At 30.9% G+C, this 7,570-nt stretch overlaps 1 long non-coding RNA gene across 1 annotated transcript; it reads left to right on the plus strand.

The window, feature by feature from the left end:
• The first annotated feature begins 650 nt into the window (after positions 1-650).
• LOC127868487 (uncharacterized) lies at positions 651-6,998 on the plus strand. Its single transcript, XR_008044150.1, has 2 exons — positions 651-707; positions 6,701-6,998. It is a non-coding gene; the product is annotated as an uncharacterized LOC127868487 (long non-coding RNA).
• The last annotated feature ends 572 nt before the right edge of the window (positions 6,999-7,570 follow it).

Genomic DNA, 7,570 nt, shown 5'->3' on the forward strand with positions numbered 1-7,570 from the left:
GCGAATTGACCCGAAACCTCACGGGTTGAAATGCAATTCATTAAAGTGAGGCCTCGCTTCCACTGCTCTTTATACTTTTACATGTTAACATGTTGACATGAATATGGAAGTAAGTACTAAATATGAGAACATAGCCTTTAGTTTAAACGCTTTTGCGCTGGTAATTCTCTGCAAATGAAAGGTGCACGCACAAACTGTATTTATGTCGAGAATTGATTGTAAAACTGTTCTATCTATTGAGCCTTTTCATTAGAGATAAAATTGTTTCATGCAGTAAAACAGTGTTACAAAGACGCGGATATGTTTCCAATGTTCTGGTGTTATACTCAAATCAGCCAATGGAATAAATGAAGTGTATTCATTCGTACCTAGCCGCGGGAAATTGTATTTTAATATTATTGGACACTTACAAAGGTCAGGTCAGGATGAAAAGCTGGCTTAATGCAGCTTACGCCGAATAAAAATGATGAAATTTACGGCTTTTAAATATTCTCAATTTTTTCTCTGTATTTATTGTGACTATATTTCGAATAACGCTCCAGCATTCTTGGTGTAAAACAGTTGTCTTCATTCCGAGAGTTCCCCCTTCGATAACGTCATCACCAAATGTATCCAAGTAACGAATGACGTCACCGTTTTGTGTGTGCATAGCAAGTGTCAACACCGACGGCTTCTCGCATTTTTGATTTAAAATGAGGACAAAACAAGTAAGTGCTATTATTTAATTGGACAACAACCTGCACAGTCAAATACTCGATTTCATCATCATTTCATATAATATATTCATTTATTTTTCACTGTCTAAGTCATGCATTACAGTTAAATTTAAAGGTGGTTAATCACATTTGAGTATCATTCCAACTTTGTTATCTCATCAAAAAAAATACATCAGTGGTTATATTCTAGATGTCTATTCTCTTCTATTGAAAAAAATACAAAACTTTATCTTAATTTTTATGCGTCACAAATGGCATGATACAAACAAATATTGCTTCCTTTGACACTATTCCATAGTGAAGAAGATAGTGCCCTAATTGACATCTGAGCTTACTTTTCTGGTAAAGAACATTCTAAATTAATTATTTGATAATTACTACAAATAACGCAATGTTTATAGATACTATTAAATGTGATTGATTCAAGCAATCAAAAGATGTGATCAAATGTGATTAACCATATTTGAAACATAAATTCAAATAATATATAAATAACGTTGAGGTGGGTGTCGTGACAGTCGTTACCTTAAGTACAGTGGGTGACGTGACAGTCGCTACCTTGAGTACGGTGGGCGACGTGACAGTCGCTTATCAGAATGACTTTTAAACAGTAGTTAGGAATATACAAATTACTTTAATCATAGTATTTTGGTACTTATAAAGATGTATACTTACAAGTATAAAATTTTCAAAGTGTTATATCAATGGTATTAAATAACATGTTTTGGTGGGTGACATTATTGTCGCTGACCGACCTTGCATTAATTCCTAAATTATGGTAATTTGAAATTACTTTGACTTTAAATGCTCAAAAAGGAAAATAAAACAAATATGCTGCCTGGCCTTTCTAAAATCTAAGTACAGTATGCAACATGGAGAAATCATTGCTGATGCCAGTGACGATGATGTGCACCTGAAAAATATAATTGACAAGGTAGCGACAGTTGGCAGATTTGTGCAAAATAAGGTGATTTTATCTAAACTACACAGTCGGCAAATTAACACCATTTTACAAACAGACGCTTTTGTGGGCTTTTCAAACATTACCTCATGTGAGCTTTTGAACTGACAATTTACTGTTCTAAATCATAACAAAATTTCAATTAAATTTAATTTTTTGTAAAAAATTTCCTAAGCAATGTAATCATGCTATTATACAGCATTGCAGTTTACCTATATATTTTTCAAAAGGTCGGATAGCTTAATTGGTAGAGCAACCCAAGCCTGTATCATTAGATGGCTCATTGGTGGTTTCGGGTTCGAATCCCGATCTGACCTTCGTAGGCAAACTTGTGGTTGCAAGGCTGGCAACTGATATTGTGACAATATGTTTTGTGCGGGGTTTTTGGCTAACAGTTCAGATCATCAGGTAACATGAAACCCTTTAATATGGCCCGTTTGTTGTTTAATTGCTGATTAACATAGTAATTAAAGGTCAATTTCCTTATTTTTTATACCCGTCTTTACGAACTCCACGTACTTTTTCTAGGAAGTGCCTTTAATAATTTAATTCAAATATTTTCTGTATTAAACAGTATTCACTTTAGCATTTTTGAAGAACTAGCCCGAATCTTTATGCATTTATAGAACATATTAAAAAACCAACTAGCCCGACTATATTAATCTGGAAGTTTTAATAGCCCAAATTACATATCACTAGCCCCGGGCTGTCGGGCTAGGGGCTAGCGTCAAGACTGGTATTACAATTTTTGGTTAGTGTCTTCTATTAAACATTAATCGAGCACGCTTTGAGGCTTTGCCTTATTTCATATTACATTTTATTAACTCGTATAAAGAGAAAATAAATGTAGTACATTTAGAAATATCAGAATATATGTAAACATTATGACACTTTCGTATAACAATTTCCGACTAAAAATAAATACCTTCATGACATTATGCAAAACAAAATATCTTTCATGCCATTATGCAAAACAATACCGTTAATCTTAACTAAACTATGATACATGATACGTTCATTGTGTCTTGTTTTATTTCTATGTCAATACATGTTTGATATTTAATATGATTTAATGAAATAAATCATAGGAACGCAATTAATGGTTGGTATTGACTGTACGAAAATACACGAATGTGGATTTACCAGATGTTTTTATTTAAAATCCTGAAATCATACAAAACATTCCTTCCTTATGTTAAACACTATTCTCAAAAGGATGCTATCGAATAAAAATTTAAACTACGAATAAAGATGTGAATCCAACTAGCATAAATTTACGGGTTGGGAGTGAAATTTTCAACGTGCAATTCATTGTTTACACAATGTGTAGGCAACAGTAAAACGAAATATATGCTCGATTAAATGGGTTTATATATTTTACAATTTATTTGAAAAAATAGCAAAATTCTTCCATTAACAAGTTTTATTTTTAACAATAAGCTACACAATAGCAAATTTAGATAGTATATTTCATAAGCAATCTTCTTCCAGCCCGTGGAAGTGCAGTATCGAAATTACTTTTAAGGTGATTTTTGTAGGAATTAAAAAACGTTACTTGTAACTTAAAATTTCTATACCATTCTATGTATAGCATACAGTCAATTAACTCTCTCATAAATATGTTGCATATTTTTATATTATTAATATTATTATATGACATATCTTTAACTTTATTTAAACTAGTTACCTACACACACATGTGAATGTCATGACATTATGCAAAACAAAATATCTTTCATGACATTATGCAAAACAATACCGTTAATCTTAATTAAACTATGATACATGATAAGTTCATTGTGTCTTGTTTTATTTCTAATTCGATACATGTTTGATATTTAATATGACTTAATGAAATAAATCAGAGGAAAGCAATTAATGGTTGGTATTGACTGTATGAAAATACACGAATGTGGATTTACCAGATGTTTTTATTCAAAATCCTGAAATCATACAAAACACTCCTTCCTTATGTTAAACACTATTCTCAAAAGGATGCTATCGAATAAAAATTTAAACTACGAATAAAGATGTAAATCCAACTAGCATAAATTTACGGGTTGGAAGTGAAATTTTCCACGTGCAATTCATTGTTTACACAATGTGTAGGCAACAGTAAAAGGAAATATATGCTCGATTAAATGGGTTTATATATTTTACAATTTATTTGAAAAAATAGCAAAATTCTACCATTAACAAGTTTTAGTTTTTACAATAAGCTACACAATAGCAAATTTAGATAGTATATTTCATAAGCAATCTTCTTTCCAGCCCGTGGAAGTGCAGTATCGACATTACTTTAAAGGTGATTTTTGTAGGAATTAAAAAAACGTTACTTGTAACTTAACATTTCTATATCATTCTATGTATAGCATACAGTCAATTAACTCTCTCATAAATATGTTGCATATTTTTATATTAATAATATTATTATATGACATATCTTTAACTTTATTTAAACTAGTTACCTTCACACACATGTGAATGTCATGACATTATGCAAAACAAAATATCTTTCATGACATTATGCAAAACAATACCGTTAATCTTAATTAAACTATGATACATGATAAGTTCATTGTGTCCTGTTTTATTTCTAATTCGATACATGTTTGATATTTAATATGACTTAATGAAATAAATCAGAGTAAAGCAATTAATGGTATTGACTGTATGAAAATACACGAATGAGGATTTACCAGATGTTTTTATTCAAAATCCTGAAATTATACAAAACATTCCTTCCTTATGCTCAACACTAGTCTAAAAAGGATGCTATCGAATAAAAATTTAAACTACGAATAAAGATGTGAATCCAACTAGAATAAATTTACGGATTGGGAGTGAAATTTTCAACGTGCAATTCATTGTTTACACAATGTGTAGGCAACAGTAAAAGGAAATATATGCTCGATTAAATGGGTTTATATATTTTACAATTTATTTGGAAAAATAGCAAAATTCTACCATTAACAAGTTTTTTTTTTTTTACAATAAGCTATACAATAGCAAATTTAGATAGTATATTTCATAAGCAATCTTCTTTCCAGTCCGTGGAAGCGCAGTATTGAAATTACTTTGAAGGTGATTTATGTAGGAATTAAAAAAACGTTACTTGTAACTTAAAATTTCTATATCATTCTATGTATAGCATACAGTCAATAAACTCTCTCATACATATGTTGCAAATGTTTATATTATTAATATTATTATATGACATCATAAATATGTTGCATAGTTTTATGTTATTAATAGTATTATATGACATATCTTTAACTTCATTTAAACTAGTTACCTACACACACATGTGAATTTCACGTTGACGTATACAGAGAGATTTTATAAAATGAAACATAAAAGCAATATAATTATTTCTGTCAGTTCTTATTTCAACGGAATCATGCTTTAGTTTGAAGAACCAATAATGATTTTGAGAACAAAGTTTACCTTAAACGTGAAATTCGAATACGGACAATCTTTTTAAGGATATTTCTACGAATGTCTGATAAAATATTTGATTGAATCTGTGTTATATTATGCCATATCTGTCTCTGCATAATCATTAAGTAGAAAGTTTGTAGATGAAAATTTGTTTTAGTGGAGCCTTATGTTTTGCATCTTTTTAAATAGTGTGTGCACTATTTGTTCATTTTATTAATGCGGCGTCACTACTTTTGTGTGCCCTTTATGCCAATACGGGATAACACCCGTCATATTTGGCGATATGTACAGACACTTATGTTTAGTACGCGAGAGAATAAAGTAATGTCAAATGGTTAAAATATTCTTAATCGTTACATTTTTGTTTAAAATAATTGTATCGATCCTATACAAATGCAAATCGATAGGTAAGTTTATTTATATACATGTAAAGACAAATAGCTTTCAAAATCGCGTTCGTCTTAAGTATAAGTATACAAGAGAACCAACACCAGTTGACACAATAGTATTTATTGCCATTCTGATACTGGAGTGAAAACCTAGAAAGCCAGTATGGATTGCAATTTCAACAACAAACACCATGACAACGAAAGACTTAAAGAAATCAATTGTCAACAGCCGTAGCAAATACTGACTATTAATCCTATCGTTGGTATAAAAGACTTAAGTCCTTTAAAATGAGTAATTATGGGACTTATATTCTGCAAATCATATTATAAACAACGCCAACACATAAACTAAGCCGTAAATATGCGATTATAATTGATAGGTTTATAGTAAAAGAGGGAATACACGCTTGTGTGAGGCAATTATGTAATATAGTGATGCAGTGGAAAGTATTTTAGGCCTAAACATGCATTTGAAATCTAAGACAATTAAATTGTACTTCGTTAGTTTAATCTGTAGACCTATCCGTTTACAACGTAACTTCAAAATATTTTACAAAGTTCATTGGAAGTATTCCGGAAAAAAGTTATGAAGTTCCACACACGTAATTGTTTTTGCGATTGCTTTCCTACTACATACAAAGATAATGCATCAGATCTCAAACTATAAGCATGGACAAACATATATATGCTGATTTTTGTACATGGAAGTAGAGTTGATACTTGCAATACAGAAACTGAAAATAAAATCTAACAGTCTTAAATTATGGTGATTAATTTAAAACACGTCCTTAGCTGATCGGAACTTCACAGATGCTAGTGTTTAACATAATGAATATACATAAATATATTATGTGATTTTCGCAAACATATTGTTATTATAGAACATAATGAACTTTCCAAATTGTAACACCTGTGCCAATTTGGAATGAACAGAGATAATGCAGACTAAATGTCACAATATTATTAAAGATTAGAAATGGAGAAATAATGCATATTAATTTATATTCGCATGCAACAACAACAACAAAAGCATCACTTATTAAGTAAGCTCGTCACCCACATCGCCATTACAAAAATAACTGTACACTTTATGTGCAATTATACATAAAAGCAACACGTTTTCTTCTTCAGTTTTATTTAACAGCAAAATCATACCTATAATTATTGCAATTTACCTTCGTGATAGTTTTCAGGATGACTGACGTCATGAAGCTTCTGCGGAAGGAACACGCCGCTGAGAACAACGTCACATGCGGCCAGATTGCTTATCAGCACGTTTGTGACTGACCTCAAGTGGCGGTACTTCGCCACGCATATTATCACCAACACGTTGCTCACTATGGCGAACGTTAACACCACGCTGACACCAGTGAAATAAAATATCAAAAGAATTTCCATGTAAACGAATTCCAAAAATTCTTGAACAAACGACAATTCTTACAGATTTATAAAAAGTGCTTTTTATTGAAAAAAATAAAAAATATTCCAGGACTTTCTCCTCTTTAACTTGCGACCCCTTTTGAAATATCGCTTTATAATTTCCATTATTTAATACGAAAATTAAGATACATCCACAAAAATGTTTTTTCTTATAACGACGCGGATTGCAATATCTGTAGCACTTTTCAGACTGACTGAAAAACATGACAACTGACCGTTTTATAGAGAACCAATACCTTTAGGAGGCATTTTCCCGATATCACACGACCGATCCTTTTTCACCCAATAGCATGCGATTTCAATTGCTGACAGAGCTATTATATTTCATTACACTTTTTTACAATACTTTACCATAAGTTCCATCTTTTGTTCGCGCACAGATGACATTAATAAATCGTTTAGAAAGTAGTATGAGGTTGCTTTAGTTTGCCAACAAAGTGAGGTGAATGAAAAAATTGGTGATCTATGCTTAGCTGACTTGTTAATAGGTTACATAAACAAAAACGAACAGTGAAACAATTTATAAAAATATAATCAATTTTTTTGAAGAGAAGTATGTAGAAAATATGATATCAGTATTGAATACAAACACGTTTATTTCGTAAGGACTAGATTAACTTAAA

This window comes from Dreissena polymorpha, chromosome 2, assembly GCF_020536995.1.
Source record: "Dreissena polymorpha isolate Duluth1 chromosome 2, UMN_Dpol_1.0, whole genome shotgun sequence".
Lineage (NCBI taxonomy): Eukaryota > Metazoa > Mollusca > Bivalvia > Myida > Dreissenidae > Dreissena > Dreissena polymorpha.